The following is a 21,266-nucleotide window of genomic DNA, read 5'->3' as shown; positions in this document are numbered from 1 at the left end:
TTTTGGATTTCCTTTTTAACCACATCGCTCATAATAGGATTTATTCGCCTTTGATGTTCCCTAGAGGTTTTACTATCGTCTTCGAGCATAATGCGGTGCATACAGAGGGAAGGGCTTATACCTTTCAGATCTGATATGTTATATCCTAAAGCGGTAGGGTATTTTCTTAGGACATTAAGTAATTTTTCAGTCTCGGTTCGTCCTAAGTTGGCATTCACTATAACTGGTCGGTTTAGTTCTTCGTCTATAAATTCGTACCTAAGATCGGTAGGAAGTGTTTTCAGCTCTATAGCAGGTTTCTTAGGTCCAGGTATAGGATCGGGAGTTAAGGCTAAGCATTCACTCTGGTGGTTATCTTGATATTCCTCACGCCAGTTGTCATCTTCAAGAATTGGCGGCATAGGAATTCTTAGGATCTCGGTTTCCTTATTTGGTTCGGATTTTATTTCTTTGACACACTCGTCGATTATGTCAGCAGAACAGCATGTGTCAATTATAGAAGGTGCTTTTAGGAATTGGGAAAGGATAAATTCTATTTTCTCTTCTCCTACTTCGAAAGTAAGCTTTCCTCGCTTTACATCTATAATTGCACCAGCGGTTGCTAAGAATGGTCGTCCTAATATGATCGGGATGTTAGAATCTTCTTGGATATCCATAATGATAAAGTCAGTTGGGATGTAGAATTGACCTACACGAACAGGGATATTTTCTAACATTCCTACAGGGTATTTGACTGAACGGTCAGCTAGTTGAAGAGACATTCTTGTTGAAGGATAGAAAAACACTTAGAAAGGGGGGGGGGGGGTTTGAATAAGTGTAGTTTTAAAAACTTGACAGATAAAAATAAATTGCACAGTTATTTTTATCCTGGTTCGTTGTTAACTAAACTACTCCAGTCCACCCCCGCAGAGATGATTTACCTCAACTGAGGATTTAATCCACTAATCGCACGGATTACAATGGTTCTCCACTTAGTCAGCAACTAAGTCTTCCAGAGTCTTCTGATCACACACTGATCACTCCAGGAACAACTGCTTAGATACCCTCTAAGACTTTTCTAGAGTATACTGATCCACACGATCACTCTAGTTACAACCTGCTTAGATAACCTCTAAGACTTCCTAGAGTATTCTGATCCACACGATCACTCTAGTTCCTTACAACTTAATGTAATCAATTCTAAGAGTATTACAATTGCTTCTTAAAAGCGATAATCACACACTGTGATATTTCTCTTAACGTTTAAGCTTAATCTCACTAATATATTACAACAGCAATGTAGTGAGCTTTGATGAAGATGAAGATTCTGAGCTTTGATTTGAACAGCGTTTCAGCAAGTTAATTTGAGTTGTTTTTGTTCAGGATCGTTAACCTTGCTTCTCATCAGAACTTCATATTTATAGGCGTTGGAGAAGATGACCGTTGAATGCATTTAATGCTTTGCGTGTTCCGTACAGCATCGCATTTAATGTTATACGCTTTTGTCAACTACCTCGAGCCTTGTTCACGCTGTGTCTACTGACGTAGCCTTTAATAGCTTTTAACGTTCCTTTTGTCAGTCAGCGTAGCTTGCCACTTGTACTTCCTTCTGATCTGATGTTTGTGAATACAACGTTTGAATATCATCAGAGTCAAACAGCTTGGTGCAAAGCATCTTCTGATCTTCTGACCTTGAAGTGCTTCTGAGCGTGATACCATCAGAACTTCAGTGCTTCTGTTCTCTTGTTCTTCTGATGCTTCCATAGACCCATGTTCTGATTCTGCTTCGACCATCTTCTGATGTCTTGCCAGACCATGTTCTGATGTTGCATGTTGAACCCTTTGAGACAAAGCTTCTGAGCGCTGAATTATGCGTACTCTTTATATATTTCCTGAAAAGGAAATTGCATTGGATTAGAGTACCATATTATCTTAAGCAAAATTCATATTATTGTTATCATCAAAACTAAGATAATTGATCAGAACAAATCTTGTTCTAACAATCTCCCCCTTTTTGATGATGACAAAAACATATATAAATGATATGAATTTGCGATCAGAAAGAGCAGACGGCAAAAGACAAATTTCACAGCTATAGCATAAGCATATGAATATGTCTCCCCCTGAGATTAACAATCTCCCCCTGAGATAAATAATCTCCCCCTGAAATAAATACTCGAAGAACTTTAATAAAAGACTTCCCTGATTATTTCGGTAGAGACGATCATATAAGCTTCTGTCTTCAGAGAATTCATAGCTTCTGACTTCTGCTTCCATTGGACAGCTTCAGAACTAGAATTTCTTTAGATCCCTAGAACACTCACAGCTTCTGATTCCTGCTTCCATCTAGGACAGCTTCAGAACTTGAATTTCTTTGATCTTCTGAACATTCACAGCTTCTGACTTCTGCTTCCATCTAGGACAGCTTCAGAACTTGAATTTCTTTGATCTTCTGAACATTCACAGCTTCTGATTTCTGCTTCCATTTAGGACAGCTTCAGAACTTGAGTTTTCTGGATCTTTAGAACATTCGCAGCTTCTGATTTCTGCTTCCCTCGGATAGCTTCAGAGCTTTGAATTTCTACCAACATCACTTCATGCTAGATTTGTATCAGAACATTGTTGAATGTACCAGAGCATCATCAGAGCATCTCTACATCCTGAAATGTTACAGAACAAAAAACTAAACGACAAAAGTCAGCATGAACGAGTCAGAACATAAAATGTATATTAGAACACATTATATGTATCAGAGCCATATAGGCTAAAATAATGTATCAGAGCAAATAGAATTTTGTCAGATCAAATAGACAAGTATGGATCAAATTCTATTATCAGTGCTTCTGATTCATTCTTCTTTCTTGCTTCTGATTTCTGAAGCTTGACAGCACTCAGCTTGCTTCAGTTTCCATGGTTTAGCTTCTTGTGTTTGCTTTGAAGATTCTCTTCACTTCTTTATACCTGCAAAACACTTAAACCATATAGAACTTGCAGTTCTTGTTAGTAAATGTGTGGGAGCTTTACCCAGCAACTGATAGATTAATCAAATCATTTATCATTTATCTTTCTCCCCCTTTTTGTCAAAACATCAAAAAGAATATTTCAAAAGATTCAGATGAATAAAACGACAAATAGAATCACTGGAATGTAAAAGACAAAGAAGTTTTTCATTGATAACCAACCAGAAGGATTACAGGAGAGGAATGCAGGAAAAACAGATGCAACAAGGAAAGAAAACTACAAAGACCAAAGGACTAAGATCCTAGCCTACGCAAAATCCGCGCCAGAACATCATGAATCCCGTCAGTGCTTGTAGCTTGTCTTGCCATGAAGGAGTGAAACTCAGTATTGGCTGCTTCTTGCGCGTCCAAACGAGAAGCCAGCATAGCTTGATTCTGATGAAGAGTTTCCAAGGTCTCCATCAGAGCTGAGGTTTCACCAGAAGAAGAGGCACCTGAATTTCTGCCAAAAGGGACAGCAATCTCAGCAGAGTGATCTTCTGGGAGATCTTCAGCTTGTGCATCTTCCATTTCCTCATCTGAGTCTGACTCAGAAGTAGCCTTAGCATATTCTGGTTCAGGCAGCTCAGAAGTTCCATCTTCCAACGCTTGAAGAATAGCTGCTAGGTTTGTTGGAGGAGTAGGACCAGCAACTTCAGCAGGATAAACCACTACTGGAAAGACCATGTGAGGTGCTTTTTCAGAAGGGTTCATTCTGAACCAGTTGAACAGCCACTGAAAATCTCCAGTCAGCACAGGAAACCATGGTCTCCACAGCACGATGTCTCTGCAGAGATTTTCTTCTTCCAACTCATCTGCTGGTATCTTCCCTTCAAGAACACTTCTGTTCCTGATGAGATGGTGATGGCTGCTTTCACCAACTTCCAACCGAAGACCACGAACACCAGGAGCTTCAGACATAATCCTTCTCTGAGTGTCTGTAGCCTTAGCCAGAAAATCCTGACGAAAGGTATTCCAAAGGTTGCTTGTAGCATACTCATCCAGATGGTTAAGGTGAGCAGCACCTAGAATCTCCAACCAGCCATTTACATCAGAATGTAAAAGCTCCAGATATGATTGAGTGGTAGGGGTTGGAGGGTTGACAGTGAACCTGGAGTCGGGAAGAACAACACTATAGGGATTAGGTGTTCTGGTGGGAAAAGGGTGTGAGAGAGATGAAGAAATATCTGATGGAAGGGTTGAAGGGGAGGAGATATCAGATGGTGAAGAAGGTGGTTCCGAGAGGATGAATGAGGAGGAAGAGGTGGTGGAGGTCTTTGAAGAGGGAGGTGATTGAGGGGTACCGTCAAGGGGTTGATACACTTTGAGAGGGTCATAGGTGATCCTTACTCTTTTCGGTTTGGTTTCTGGATCAGCAGTTGCCTTTCTCTTTTGTTTCCGATCATTATCTTGATTCCCAGAGCTTGACGATGGATTCATGATGAAGTTGCAGATATTGGAAACTGCTAGGGTTTATGATATGAATGTAAAGAGAGAGAACGAAAAAGAAACTATATGCAAAGTGAGAGAAATATAAGAGGGAAAAGAAACGTTTGAAGAATATAAAAAGAAAACTGAAAGAGAGTTAATGATGAAAAGCATTTAATGTTACGTGACGTGAGGAGAGATAATAATGACAAAAGACGTGATTTGCACAGTTACCTAAGTAGACGTCCCCTCAACTGCACGCACGCTTGTCCAGGAGTAGTGAACACGTGTTTACCATCTGGATAGCCAGTTACAGCTGTTTTGCTTTTAAAGAGATTCTGATTCAACTTAGACAATGAAACGTTAGTAATAACTGAATCACAATTCTAATTGATTTCAATCAGAACTTCTTAAAAAACAATTTCATTTCAGAAGATACCCATTCATAAGAACTTCTCATCTTCTCATTCTGGGCTTATTTCTGAAGCCCCATCTTGTACCTATTGTTTTGAATCCACCTGGTCTAGGAACAAGATCCCAAACATCATTCCTTGTAAACTGATTCAGTTCTTCTTGCATAGCAATTATCCAGTCTGGATCTTCTAGAGCATGATCAACAGAAGTTGGCTCGATCAAAGATACAAGACCTAATTGACAGTCTGCATTGTTCTTAAGGAATGCTCTTGTTCTGATTGGATCGTCCTTCTTTCCAAGAATGACATCTTCTGAATGACCAGAGATGAGTCTGGATGATCTTCTGACAGATGGTTCTTCAGATATGCTTAGATTCTCCAGAGAAGCTGATACTTGATCTTCAGATTCTTTGCTTCTGAGAAGCTCTGCTTCTGATGCGTTGCTTCTTGGCTCAACAACTTCTGATATATCAATATCACAATCTGCAAAATTATCAAACTGCTTTGGTTTTTCAGAACCAAGCTTATCATCAAACCTGATATTGATTGATTCTTCTACAATCAATGTTTCAGTATTGTATACTCTGTAGCCTTTTGAGCGTTCAGAATATCCAAGAAGGAAACACTTTTGTGCTTTGGAATCAAACTTACCAAGATGATCTTTAGTGTTCAGAATAAAGCATACACATCCAAAAGGATGGAAATATGAAATGTTGGGCTTTCTATTCTTCCACAATTCATAAGGATTCTTATTAAGAATAGGTCTGATAGAAATTCTATTCTGAATATAGCATGCAGTGTTTATTGCTTCTGCCCAGAAATGCTTAGCCATATTGGTTTCATTGATCATGGTTCTGGCCATTTCTTGCAGAGTCCTATTCTTTCGTTCTACAACTCCATTTTGCTGTGGAGTTCTAGGACAAGAGAAATCATGGGCAATACCATTTTCTTTGAAGAATTCTTCAAAGGATCTGTTCTCAAATTCACCACCATGATCACTTCTGACCTTTATGATTTTACACTCTTTTTCAGATTGAATCTGAATGCAGAAATCAAAGAACACTGAATGAGACTCATCCTTGTGTTTCAAGAATTTTACCCATGTCCAGCGGCTATAATCATCTATGATGACTAATCCATATTTCTTCCCTCTGACAGATGCTGTTTTGACTGGGCCAAACAGATCAATGTGCAAGAGTTCTAATGGCCTTGAGGTAGAAACAACATTCTTGGACTTGAATGCAGGTTTGGAGAACTTGCCCTTCTGACATGCTTCACAAAGAGCATCTGATTTGAATTTCAGATTAGGGAGTCCTCTGACAAGATCCAGTTTGTTAATCTGAGAAATCTTTCTCAAACTAGCATGACCTAATCTTCTGTGCCAGACCCACTGCTCTTCAGAAACAGACATAAGACAAGTCACCTTCTGACTCATAAGATCTTGCAGATCTGTCTTATAAATGTTGTTCTTCCTCTTGCCTGTAAATAGGATTGAGCCATCCTTCTGATTTACAGCCTTGCAAGACTTTTGATTAAAGATTATATCATAACCATTGTCACTCAATTGACTGATAGATAAGAGGTTATGTGTTAATCCTTCTACAAGAAGTACATTAGAAATGGAAGGAGAGTTACCAGACTTTATAGTTCCAGAGCCAATTATCTTGCCCTTCTGATCTCCTCCAAACTTGACTACTCCTCCAGACTTAAGCACCAGGTCTTGGAACATAGACCTTCTTCCTGTCATGTGTCGTGAGCATCCAGAGTCCAGGTACCATGACATGTTGTGCTTTGTCCTTTTTGCAGTCAAGGATATCTGCAATAGGAATAATCTTATCCTTAGGTACCCACATCTTTTTGGGTCCTTTCTTGTTAGTTCTCCTCAAGTTCTGATTGAACTTGGGTTTAACATTGTAAGCAATAGGAGGAACAGCATGATAATTCTTAATGTGAGTTCCATGATATTTCCTAGGTTGTGTCACATGCTTTTTGGTGTGTGTTATGTGAAAACTTTGAGCATGTGAAGTGTGCCTAATATCATGGGAGTGGCCATACTTGAACTGATCATACAATGGCTTGTATGTGAATTTCATTTCATCAACAGGTTCAAGTTTGTATGGGGTTTCACCCTCAAAACCAATGCCTACTCTTTTGTTTCCAGACACAGCATATATCATAGAAGCTAGCTGACTTCTGCCAATACTTCTAGATAAGAACTTCCTGAAACTTAAATCATATTCTTTCAGAATATGGTTTAGACTAGGAGTGGATTTTTCTGAATCAGAAGGAGATCCAACATTATTGGATAATTTTAAAAGTTTTTCCTTTAATTCAGAATTCTCCAACTCAAGCTTCTTTGTTTCAAATTCAAATAGCTTTTTCAGCTTTTTGTATTTGAGACTCATCTGAGACTTGAATTCCAGAAGTTCAGTTAGACCGGAAACTAACTCATCTCTAGTAAGTTCAGAAAATACCTCTTCAGAATCTGATTCTGATGTAGATTCTGATCCGTCATCTTCTGTCGCCATCAGCGCACAGTTAGCCTGCTCATCTTCAGAGTCTGAATCATCTTCTGACTCATCCCAGGTTGCCATAAGACCTTTCTTCTTATGAAACTTCTTCTTGGGATTTTCCTTCTGAAGATTTGGACATTCATTCTTGAAGTGTCCAGGCTCATTGCATTCATAGCACATGACCTTCTTCTTGTCAAATCTTCTGTCATCAGAAGATTCTCCACGTTCAAATTTCTTTGAACTTCTGAAGCCTCTGAACTTCCTTTGCTTGGTCTTCCATAGTTGATTTAGCCTTCTGGAGATCAAGGACAGTTCATCTTCTTCTTCAGATTCTGATTCTTCAGGATCTTCTTCTCTAGCCTGAAAAGCGTTAGTGCATTTCTTGATATTGGATTTTAATGCAATAGACTTACCTTTCTTTTGAGGCTCATTTGCATCCAGCTCTATTTCATGACTTCTCAAGGCACTGATAAGCTCTTCCAGAGAAACTTCATTCAGATTCTTTGCAATCTTGAATGCAGTCACCATAGGACCCCATCTTCTGGGTAAGCTTCTGATGATCTTCTTTACGTGATCAGCCTTGGTGTATCCCTTGTCAAGAACTCTCAATCCAGCAGTAAGAGTTTGAAATCTTGAAAACATCTTTTCAATGTCTTCATCATCCTCCATCTTGAAGGCTTCATACTTCTGGATTAAAGCTAGAGCTTTAGTCTCCTTGACTTGAGCATTTCCTTCATGAGTCATTTTCAAGGACTCATATATGTCATAGGCCGTTTCCCTGTTAGATATCTTCTCATACTCAGCATGAGAGATAGCATTCAGCAAAACAGTTCTGCATTTATGATGATTCCTGAAGAGCTTTTTCTGATCATCATTCATTTCTTGCCTTGTCAGCTTTACGCCTCTGGCATTTACTGGATGTTTGTAACCATCCATCAGAAGATCCCATAGATCACCATCTAGACCAAGAAAGTAACTTTCCAGTTTATCTTTCCAGTATTCAAAGTTTTCACCATCAAATACCGGCGGTCTAGTATAACCATTGTTACCGTTGTATTGCTCAGCAGAGCCAGATGTAGATGCAGGTGTAGACTTTTCACTTTCATCAACCATCTTTTACTGAAGCGTTTTTCTCTTCCTGAATCTTTTCTAAACACGGTTAAGTGCTTGCACCTTAGAACCGGCGCTCTGATGCCAATTGAAGGATAGAAAAACACTTAGAAAGGGGGGGTTTGAATAAGTGTAGTTTTAAAAACTTGACAGATAAAAATAAATTGCACAGTTATTTTTATCCTGGTTCGTTGTTAACTAAACTACTCCAGTCCACCCCCGCAGAGATGATTTACCTCAACTGAGGATTTAATCCACTAATCGCACGGATTACAATGGTTCTCCACTTAGTCAGCAACTAAGTCTTCCAGAGTCTTCTGATCACACACTGATCACTCCAGGAACAACTGCTTAGATACCCTCTAAGACTTTTCTAGAGTATACTGATCCACACGATCACTCTAGTTACAACCTGCTTAGATAACCTCTAAGACTTCCTAGAGTATTCTGATCCACACGATCACTCTAGTTCCTTACAACTTAATGTAATCAATTCTAAGAGTATTACAATTGCTTCTTAAAAGCGATAATCACACACTGTGATATTTCTCTTAACGTTTAAGCTTAATCTCACTAATATATTACAACAGCAATGTAGTGAGCTTTGATGAAGATGAAGATTCTGAGCTTTGATTTGAACAGCGTTTCAGCAAGTTAATTTGAGTTGTTTTTGTTCAGGATCGTTAACCTTGCTTCTCATCAGAACTTCATATTTATAGGCGTTGGAGAAGATGACCGTTGAATGCATTTAATGCTTTGCGTGTTCCGTACAGCATCGCATTTAATGTTATACGCTTTTGTCAACTACCTCGAGCCTTGTTCACGCTGTGTCTACTGACGTAGCCTTTAATAGCTTTTAACGTTCCTTTTGTCAGTCAGCGTAGCTTGCCACTTGTACTTCCTTCTGATCTGATGTTTGTGAATACAACGTTTGAATATCATCAGAGTCAAACAGCTTGGTGCAAAGCATCTTCTGATCTTCTGACCTTGAAGTGCTTCTGAGCGTGATACCATCAGAACTTCAGTGCTTCTGTTCTCTTGTTCTTCTGATGCTTCCATAGACCCATGTTCTGATTCTGCTTCGACCATCTTCTGATGTCTTGCCAGACCATGTTCTGATGTTGCATGCTGAACCCTTTGAGACAAAGCTTCTGAGCGCTGAATTATGCGTACTCTTTATATATTTCCTGAAAAGGAAATTGCATTGGATTAGAGTACCATATTATCTTAAGCAAAATTCATATTATTGTTATCATCAAAACTAAGATAATTGATCAGAACAAATCTTGTTCTAACACTTGTTGCTTTAAGCTCGCCTAGATTGAGTTTCTTACAGGTCGAAAGAGGCATCAAGCTAACACTAGCTCCTAAATCGCACAAGGCTTTCTCTATGATGGTTTTTCCTATTACGCAGGGTATAGAGAAACTACCAGGGTCTTTCAGTTTTGGAGGCATGTTATTTTGGATGATAGCGCTACATTCAGCGGTAAGCGTTATAGTTTCGTTATCCTCGAGTTTCTTTTTGTTTGATTGGATTTCTTTTAAGAACTTAGCGTACGAAGGCATCTCAGTTATGGCTTCTGTGAATGGTATGGTTATGTTTAATTGCTTCAGAAGTTCTACAAATCTTTTAAATTGCGCTTCGGTTTTTGATTTAGCTAATCTCTGAGGGTAAGGAATTGGTGGCTTATAAGGTGGTGGTGGAACGTAAGGTTTCTCTTTTTCGGGTTCCACTTCGTTATTGTTCTCATCAGTCTTAGCAGTTTGTTCGTCAGTTGTTTTCTTTTGGGTTTCCTTTGGCTCTTGTTGTGACATGGGTACGTTTTGAGTTCTAGGATCTATGGGTCCATCGTAATTCGTTCCACTTCGTAGTGTTATTGCGTTCGCATGTCCTTTAGGATTGGGTTGAGGTTGAGCAGGAAACGTGCCAGCAGGGGCAGCAGTAGGTGCTTGTTGTTGAGCTACTTGTGAGATTTGAGTTTCTAACATTTTGTTATGCGTAGCTAAATCATCTACTTTGTTCGATAGTTGTTTTAGTTGCTCGCTATTGTGGATGTTTTGATTCAGGAAGTCCTTATTGGTTTGTTGTTGGGAAGCTATGAAGTTCTCCATCATGATTTCTAGATTTGACTTCCTAGGGGTGTTTTGAGCAGCTACAGATTCTTTTTGGTAGCCAGGTGGTACAGCAGGTGCTTGTCCAGGCGCGTACAACGCATTGTTGTTCTTATAAGAAAAGTTCGGATGGTTTTTCCATCCAGGGTTGTACGTGTTAGAATAAGGGTTTCCTTGAGCATAGTTTACTTGATCAGATGGGACTCCAGTCAAGAGTTGGCATTCAGCAACTACATGTCCAGTCAATCCACAAATCTCGCAGTTAGGTGTTACAGCAGCAGCGGTGGCTGAAGGAGTGATGGTTAAGTTCTCGATCTTTTGAGTTAAAGCGTCTACTTTAGCGTTAACGCGGTCTATACCACTTATTTCGTACATTCCTCCTTTGGTTTGGGCTTTCTCTAGAGCGGCTCATTCTCCACCCCATTGGTAATGGTTTTGTGCCATGTTCTCTATGAGTTTGTATGCTTCATCATGGGGTTTGTCCATTAATGCTCCGCCAGCAGCGGCATCTATAGTCATTTTAGTGTTATATAAGAGACCACCATAGAAAGTATGGATGATCAGCCATGGTTCGAGTCCATGATGAGGGCATATTCTAAGCATGTCCTTGTAACGTTCCCAAGCTTCGAAGAGTGATTCGTTATCTTTATGGGTAAATCCGTTGATTTGACCTCTAAGCATAGTAGTTTTGCTAGGCGGAAAGTATCTCGCTAAGAATACTCTCTTCAATTCGTCCCACGTAGTTATGGAATTGGAAGGCAGGGATTGAAGCCACGCTCTCGCTCTATCTCTCAAGGAGAAAGGGAAAAGGCGTAATCGAATAGCTTCGGAACTAACGTTGTTGGCTTTGATAGTGTCGGCGTATTGCACGAACACAGATAAATGGAGATTGGGGTCGTCTACAGGGCTTCCAGAGAATTGATTCTGTTGAACAGCTTGGACCAACGAAGGTTTGAGTTCGAAATTGTTTGCCTCAATCGCAGGTGGTGCGATACTTGAATGCGGTTCAGCGCGCGAAGGAGCGGCATAGTCTCTAAGAGGACGAATAGCAGCCATCTCTAACTTCGGGGTGATTTGATTAATTTGATCAGTAAAAATCAATTCCTGATTAATCGGAATTTCTGCTACTTCGGGAAGATTGCGAGCTCGACGTTTGACGTTAATGAAACGTTCGATCTCGTTAATTCGTTGTATTAAATCTCCTCCTTGTGAACGAGTATTTGGCATACAATCGTTCAGAAAGAAAGGGAATAATTGTCCTAGTCTCTACGGTGTAACAGTGAGTTACGATATCGACTTAAATAGTCCCCGGCAACGGCGCCAAAAACTTGATCGCGACTTTACGTGTCTATAAATCTGATAACTGCAAGTGCACAGTCGTGTCGTGTAGTTTTAAAAAGATATCGAATCCACAGGGACTATGAATCGATCTACCGTTATCTAAGGTTACTATGTAAAGCTAGGGCTACTAATATTTCGATTGTTCTTAAGGGAAAGTGAGTGAAAAATTAAGAATATAATAAAAGACAGATATCAGTATGTATTTCGTTTAACTTAAGGTGATCCAAAGGTCCATTGGCTTTTGCATAATTTAATTAAAAATCTTTACTAATTCAATTGATTAAAAATCCTCGTCTCAAACTTTCGCTCTATTGATTTAGATTACTGTCCTAATCCTAATGTACGCTTTCGCCATCCCATTAGATTTTAGAAAAGCTTTTTGGAAACAACGTAATTAATAAAATGCCCGTTTTATGAAGTTGTTATCTATTTAAATCTCCTAATCTCAAACTTTCGCTCTGTTGACTCGAAACATGCTAATATCCCTAACGTACGCTTTCGCCATCCCGTCGGGTGTAAAAACAATTTTTGAAAATAAATAAGTTCTAATTAGTTTTAATACGCTTTCGCCATCCTTAAAACTAATGTCCTATGTCTACTATCCAGTTAAAGATCTCAAACTTTCGCTCTATTGATTTTAACCATTGACCGTCTTAAGACCTCAAACATTCGCTCTATTGATTTTAAGACTTACTAATTAAATTAGACATACAAACCAAAAACAAGTGATAGTTAATAAAATATAATTAAGCCAATTTATTTCGGATCCCTACGGTTAACTTACTTTACATACCGATATCATAATAATTTAGCCAGACATATTAATATGGTTAAACATGCATAAATCGGTTCGGTTCATAATAATAGGCATAGTAAATGGCATACAATATATCATGCAAATAAATATGAATAAGGCAGTAAATAAAAACCTGAATTAAATAAATGGTAATTGAATCTTCGAGTACTGAACTTCCACCACAGGTTGGCTGGGTCGTTCTTCGAATGGCAGTAAATAAAACAAGGAAATAAAAGCGATAAATCTAACGTAAGGCTAGATCTATAAAAAGTTCACAACAATTTCCAGTGTAGAAATCGTTGTGAGAAAATAAGTGTTTGAATGAAAGCAGAATAAAGAAATACGGTTCGCGGTACAATTTCGGCAGCACTTCGTTGGCAGGAAATCGGACTCCTGGTAGTGAGGTAGCAGGTCCTATTTATAGGAGAGGTTTTGCTGTGACGTTGTGTGAAAAGTGGGGATTTTTGCAGACTGGGTGTGGAGACGTGCGTCTCCGTTTCTTCAGGAGGCAGCCTTGACTGACTTGAGACGTGCGTCTCAAGTGGAGAAGATGTAGGAAGGCTTGGAGACGTGCGTCTCCTTTTGCTGAGGTGGCCTTTGGAACGTTGGAGACGTGCGTCTCCACTTGCTGGGAAGGTTTGGGCCACGCACATTTGATCTTTCATTGGGCTGGTTCGTCTCCTTTGGGCCTTTGGGTCCTAATTGCACCCCTCTTTCACTTCAGCACTCCTTTTTCATCTTTTAGGCATAAATATTGGTCATTTAAGCTCCATTTTCTTTCCTTTTCGCAAATAGTCGTAATTAGAGTGTGGAACCTGAAACAAAGCAAATACTCGCGTAATATCATAATAAATTAACATAATAAATGGAAAATGCTATAAATATCTATGGATTTCAAGCTAAATATACGATATAAAATCGTGTTATCAACCACGCACAGCGATGGACGGCAGGTGCATCTAGCTCTCCGGCAAACTCACACCCTAACTGAGGCATGCCGTCTCCTTCGCTCGTCTCATGCAAATTATTCTTTATTAAATCTAAAGCCTGGACGTCTAATTCAACTATTCCTGTCCCGCTCACTCAAATCTTGCTCGGCAAACGCATGAAAGAAACAACGATCTCCTATGACTACTCGGCAAACTCATGAAGCTTGCTCGACACACTCATCAATCCTGCCCGCCGCACTCGAAGCTAAAACATAAAACTTAAATAAAAGCAAGGAGGAGACGAGGAACTTACTTGAAGAAGCGGAGGAAAGATGTGCGAGACGAAGAAGAGAGCTGTGAGCGAGTCTTGTAAGTTTGCAAAATGTTAAGTGACGAATGAATGGTCTTCTCACTCCTTATATAAGGGAAGGAGGCCAAAGGGTGTCATGATAGCCTAGGCAGCCTAGGAGACGCCATCATTGATTACACCCCCAAGGCAGCTCCATCCACGAAAAGATGCCACGTCACGAAACAACTTTGGAAACCCAAGCGGCGCAGTCTGCATTTATGCCCAAAAACGGCGCTGCAATGATGACAGTCTCCACAACTGCCACCTGTCAGCCACACTGACAAGAAGCAACCAAACGTATCAAGAGGAAACCGAGGGGCAGCCATCTCCTTGACTGGTCTTCGAGGAGACCACCCGACCACCCTTGGCTCTTATACCCAGCAGCAACCTCTCTCCCCGCGGATTTAATCGAGCGATGAGATCCCAGTTGACGACCAACATTCGTACTCTTGCTCGGCCAGCCTCTTGGCTAAAGTCATCACTCTTACAAGACTAATGACTTGGGGGGCTCCTGTTCTGGCCTGGGCCGAGCAGGCCCAGCTCTTCCCACTAACCGAGCAGGCCCAAGTCATTGGGCCCATTTACTGGATAACCGTCAAGAGTTATCCACGCGCGAAGACCACGCGTCACGCAGCGGGGGATTCGGTCAACCATCTCTGAATCCTACGCTATGCTCATCCAGAACGTGGGTCACCTGCTGACTCAGCCCTAGCACAAGGACGTTCTGGCAGTTTCCTAGCACGTGGGCCTCCAATTAGATTTGGCCCAATTAGGAAACCTTGGCCCAGCGCTGGGAGCTATAAATACCCTCTTTCACCAGAGGGTCAGGGATTCTATTCTTCACTCTCAACCCTCATTCTCGGATAGCTACTAACTTAAGCATCGGAGAACCTTGCAGGTACCCCCCCCCCATCTTGCTCTCCAAGCCAGATTCCGCTGCCTTGACGATTCTCCTGATCAGGTACGATCAATAATCAATATTTTTTTTGTTACTTTTTTAATTTCTTTTTAATTTATTTTAATCACATCCATTATTACATCCATCATCACACCAAATAATCAAGGTTTTGGGCCAAAAGGAACTCATTAGTTTGCAAACCAACAAATATTAGCGTGCATAGCGGTCCCACACAGTATTCAAAGGGATGCACACAACTTCACAGAGTTGCTTCTCATTAATTGCATTGTTACATATTCACTTTTGTTCCCTTCAATAAAACCATAAAATATTCCATTCAATGTCACAACTTCTCCTCTTCATCATTCACATCCGAAAAATCCATTGTTAGTCAGTTCTTCATCTTTCAATTGTGCACGGTTTCACCACCAAAACCATTTCAAGATTTCTATTTTCTTTAAGCATGGTTTAATCATATTTGTTTTTGTTTTTCAGGTTAACAATCAATTCATGACTCGCCCAGTTGAATCTGTCAAGGATATCAACGAATTAAATTAAGGATTTATGTAAAATAGTAGTTAGGTGTAAACATATGTGGTCTTGCGACCGGTGCTTCAAACAAAGAACACGTAATATTGGTTGAATCAAAAGTATGAAATTTGGGTCATCCTCTCTTTTCCTCTTTGCATGTGTGTTTGTCAGTAATTAAATAGTGGATTTCGTATTTTGTAGGGTGATATGATTCAAGTGATTGTGCCTCTTTTTTCGTTTCCAAGTTCATGTCGAAATTGTTGTTAAAAGTTCTTACGTAATGAAAATTTTCAAGGTTTCAAACAACGATTTTTCTTTTAAGTCAACTAATCATAATTGCAAAATGGTATTTTGTGGATCAATATGAGTTACGAAGACCGAACTTAATGACATTCCTGTGAACTACTTGAACATTCTTGGGTTGAAATCTATAGTTGAGGGGAGGTTTCAGTCTAATATATTATATGGTAAGATGGTCATTTAATTTATGTTAACTTCGTTTACGTTGGCTTATGCGTGTTACGCTGGCTGAGGCATGTCTTTTTATAGATATTTTAGGAGGTGTTACAGAGATTTCACAATCACAGATAAATGGTGATAGCAACAAGAACGAGGTTGTTTGTACTAATAGAAGAATTATTTATGATTAAATTCTTCACTAATTTTTTCACCTGTTTTCTTTGTCTTTTTGGAATGCTGGTTGTTAGGTTTTGATGTTTGAGATGTGGTATATGGGTTGTTTAAGTGATGTCTTAGTAGAGTTACTTCTTTATGTTCGAAGAACGTTTTCAATTTGTTGAGATAAAATAGTAGCTTGCGGTAAAGGTGTAGAGTTCAAGCTGAAAATTAATATAGGTTTTATATGTATTAACCCAACCATTTCAAACTCACAATATCTCATCCTTTAAACTTCAAGATTCTAATACGCAGGTAAAACTTCCATCATCTTAATATGGATTTTCAACTTATATAATTGGTTTGCCTTTTCTTTGTTATTCATGATATGATGATTTGATTCAATTTTTTTTTGTTTATTTAGTTTTGATGATGAATTCGAACAACGTGTTCTACGTGAAAACGGAAGTGTTGGTTATGCATAATCTGAATTCGAATTTGATTCCAATTAAGAAGTCTTTGTCTCATATATGTTGTATGTATCAATAAATGGAAATGGACCAAATGGTAAAACAATGGATGAATTTTTATAAAGATGTTCATAATATGGTGAAGTTAGCATTGTTTGTGTCTGTTATTGAGTTTCTGTAACAACTGCATGGTTGTTTCTTACTGAATTCTGAATAAAATTGCAGACTTCACTATAATACAATGAATTTTTAAAGCTAATTAAGCTTGCAATTCTCAAAATATATTCTCTCTTTCAATATACAAGTTTACATAAAGGAAAGTAATGACCAAATTAAAAAGTAATTAATATTGCAGGATCAAATAAGCAATGACCAAATTATCATTTTAACTACCAATCGTTAGTTGGTCCAGTGGTGATTGGACTTGGTAGGGAGAACCACGGTTCGATCCCCCACAACTGCGATCGGGAGGGGGCTTGACCCACTTGATGCCAGAGCTGTTCCCCCGAACCGGTCGTTATAAACCAAAAAAAAAAAAAATTATCATTTTAACTTAATACCAATAAAGAATGTTTTATTTCTTTATAATCTTATTAAATAAAACACAAATTTAACAATCATTAATGATTCAATTAATTAAATTTAATAAATTATTACCATTTTTATTTATTTTTTATATTAAACCATTTTCGTTTTAAGTATTTATAGTATATTTTATTTTCTAATCTTTGTTAATAAATAAAAGATGAAATTTTAATTTTAATATTGTATGATTTTTGCAGATTTATTAATTTTACAAATAGGATTATATATTATATAATGTAAGGGTATTATATGAACAATGTAATGTATTATATACTACTCTCTTTGTAGTCCTCTCCTCTAAATTTTTCTCTCTTTTCATTCTTCCATCGTAGGGGTGGTTTTTGGCCAATTTTTGCTAGAAATCACCCCTCAATACCGTTTTTATTTCTCTTTTTATTTAAATAAGTGGTTATCCATATAGATTTACTTCTTCTCTTATGTGTTTTAAGTTTTCATCGTCTTGTGCGGTGTCTTGTGCGGTGTTTGTTGGTTTTCCCGTCTTAATACGGTGTTTGTTGGTTTTCCTGTCTTAGTACAGTGTTTGTTGGTTCAGATTGACACATTTACTTCAAATCATTACAGATCTGAGGAATACTTGAGCGTCAATGTTGCAGATACAGAAGTATGAATATTCTGGTGACTTTTATTTTGTCATATTTGTAGGCACTTTCATGTTGTCGTTGTATGCTATTAACTTAGGTGCTACAAGATTGTTTGTAGATTCACCTTTTTCAGTTTTTAGCGATCTTGGATTTGTAATGATTGATGTATTTTTCAATTTGAATGAATGAATATATTTTTAGTAAAAAAAAAACTACTCCCTCTGTTTCTTTTTAAGTGTCGTTTTAGCAAAAAAATTCTTCAACCAAGATAATGGATTGTTAGAGTTATTTTTTCTTTTATACCCTCATTTATTTTCTCTTTCTAAATAAATTCAATCATACACTTTCTCTTTTTCCAATAACTAATTGAGAAAATAATTAATTTTATGGAAAACGTGAAGTGGATTTATTGAGAAAGTAAGGGTATAATTGACAAATTATAACATTAAACAATAAAATGACACTTAAATAGAAACAAAAAATTTCTTCTAAAACGACACTCAAAAAGAAACAGAAGGAGTATAAGGTATTTTATATATATATATATATATATATATATATATATATATATATATATATATATATATATATATATATATATATATATATATATATATATATATATATATTTTATAAATTTAAAATATCACCCAAAGTTAGAGAATTTTCAAATAGATTTACACTGTTAAGCAATATACACAAACATAAACCCTGATATTAATAGAAAAAATGATACCTCACTCAATTTAATATAAAAATGAGTCTTAAAGATAATATATCTAAAAATTATATTTATGAATGATGGTAAAGTATCTATCATATTAAAAAATTTACATTACCTATAAAATTTAAAAATAGTACAAATAATAAACAATTTATTTTTGTTTTATACATCACTCAATCTTATTGAAAACATCTATATTAAAAAGGGTTTTAGTTTATAACTGAAATTTTCAAGATTCCTGGGAGTGTAGATATTTGTTTAGAACTGAAATTTGAGGGGGAGTTGTCATATATTGTAGGTTTGTAAAAATTGTAAATATGATATAATAAGAAGGATTTAAAACTGATATTTGACAGGAAACTGTTATAAATTTTAGTTGTTTGTTTTTTCCAGCTGCGCTCGATTGTGTGATATTGCTTTCCTCAGTAGGTTGTTAGTCTTAGCGTAATTCCCTTTTGCATGCCAACTTAGGTAGATATTTCCCTTTGCATTAGGATTTCTTTCATGCATCTTTAAAACACAAACCACACTCTTTCTTCCTACCTCCTTGGCATAAGCCTCCAAAGGTCGAGCTGTCGTAGGATGCGAATGTAACTGTTCACTTAAAAAACACAAAACAAGCAGAAATTAGTTAGCTGAAAAAGGTTTCAAATGATGAAGATTATGGTTTCAAAGATGGAAAAGGTTTCAAATGATGTTGATTAAGACTATTTATCGAGAAGGGAAAATCGTTTCAGTGTCCTTTTAAAAGACAAATCAACAAGTTAATGGGACACATGTATGCTCGTGAGACGTCGAGCAGACGATTACCCATTCAGTTGCCATATTACTCACAGAATATAGGGATAATGATGCTGGTTGCAGCATAACATATTTTGATGAGACGTTTGGGAAATATGGTCATTAGGACTGTAACGCCCCGAATTTAATTAATTATTTAATTAAATTAATTAAGGATTTATTTGTTGGAATTAGTCGAAGTTGAGAGTTATCGGTATTATTTTAAGAGACGTAATTTGATTAATATGTTAATTGGAACTGCTAAGTTGATAGTCGAGTAACTAGTCGGTTTAATTGGAGGAATAATATTAGCAATAATATTAATATATTGGACTATTTAATGAATTAAATATTTAATTATTTATTCGTGATTTATTGGCTAATATTGTGTTACGGTGATTTAAGTTGCTAAGTCGGTATTTAAGTTGGTTTTGTCGTAGAATTATATTAGAAATAATATAATTGAAACATTATTAAGTATTTTCCGAATAATTGTTGAATTTGTTGTTTGAGCTGATAAGTTGATAGTGGAGTAAATAGTCGATTTAGTCGGGAAAAATTAATATTAGAAATAATATTAATTTTCGGAGAATATTAATTAATTAAGTTGTAGAAATAATATTATTAATAATATTATAACTATATAAGACTATTTATTTAGTGAATTTAGTTATTGTGTTAATCATGAATTATTGGTGAAATTTTGTGATGTTTTGATGAATATGATGTCTTGAGGTGACATGTTGTGGGGTAGAGTAAAGTGAAATAATTATGAGAATTATTTAAATGATTTTAGATAATTAAGATAATTATTTATAATTATTTATAATTAGTAGAATGGAGTATTATTGGTGTTAGAGATAATAAGGGTAAAATAGCCAATTGTAGAAGAGTAAGTGAGGGTAAGAGAGGTAATCCATAATGAAGGACTTTATAAAGAAAAAAAATTCGAGAATGAGAAGGGAGTTTTAATCATACGTGAAAGTGAGAGCAAAAGGGAGTAGAGGCTAGGGCAAGAAGAAGGGAGGAATCCATTGAGGAAGAGGAAAAAACTCATCAATCTAAGGTAAGGGGAGTTAATTGATTATTATAATTGGTATAAGGTTTAGATAGTTGTGGGTTTTGTGGTTAGGTTTTAGTTGTTTGTTGTTTTGAGTTAATTTGTGAAAATTGATCATAATTGATGTTATGATCTTGTTTGGATTGTTGTATAATTTGTGTATGGAATTAGTTCAATGGAGAAATTTTATTTGGTATGATTTGGGGAGTTTTGGATTGAGTTATAGGGATTTGGTATGTTGTGGTTTGAGATTTGGGATCAAAATCAATGAGTTAAAATTCATGTTTTATGGTTCCAATTCACTACTATATGTTATGTATGAATGATTATGTGTTTGTTTCATGAAAAATAATTGAATTGGTTGGATTTTAATGGAAAGATGCATAAAACCCGTAGCCGTTCCTGGGCAAAAATCTGGTTTTGGGAAAACTTCAAAAATTCATATCTTTTGATCCATAAGTCCGTTTGAGTCCTCTTTCGAAGCGATATGAAGCTAATAATATGTATTTTCTTATAAAATTAGTATCATGTTCTGAAAATAAATTTAATTGGTGTGTAATGAGGTTTTGTTGTGTCAGTGTATGATGCCGGTGTTTGCGCTTTCTGAAAGCTTAGAAAACTCATAACTTATGACTCGGGTGTCTGTTTGACACGCCGTTTGGACCGTTGGAAAGCTAAAGTTATTTTCTATCTTGTAAATCCATTTTCAAAACCAGTAGCATAAATTTTGGTAAATCGTTACGACTTTCCGTGCATAATTTTACTTAAGTTTTGGGAATGTGTGGATTTTCTCGTACGTTGAATATGTTGTTTTGTCCTAATTATGGGCAAGTTTTGGTTGGAGGTTAAAATAGCCAAAGTTGAAATGTTGATTATGTTGTTCTGAGTTGCATTTGTTGTTGTTGTTGATATTGTTGATTGTATGTCATTCATAATGTCGCATACATTGCATTGTTTAAGTTGGCCTTGATGGCATCCGATTAAGTTGGCCTTGATGGCACCTGATTAAGTTGAAAATGCCTCGATAACCTG

The 21,266-nt window shown here is 37.1% G+C and overlaps 1 non-coding gene across 1 annotated transcript; it reads left to right on the top strand.

Moving 5' to 3' along the window:
• Positions 1 to 11,128: 11,128 nt before the first annotated feature.
• On the top strand, positions 11,129 to 11,235 carry LOC131593734 (small nucleolar RNA R71). Its single transcript, XR_009281116.1, has one exon. It is a non-coding gene; the product is annotated as a small nucleolar RNA R71 (small nucleolar RNA).
• Positions 11,236 to 21,266: the final 10,031 nt, after the last annotated feature.

Source organism: Vicia villosa, linkage group LG3 (assembly GCF_029867415.1).
Source record: "Vicia villosa cultivar HV-30 ecotype Madison, WI linkage group LG3, Vvil1.0, whole genome shotgun sequence".
NCBI classification, from domain to species: domain Eukaryota; kingdom Viridiplantae; phylum Streptophyta; class Magnoliopsida; order Fabales; family Fabaceae; genus Vicia; species Vicia villosa.
This window is presented reverse-complemented; position numbering and strand designations above follow the sequence as displayed.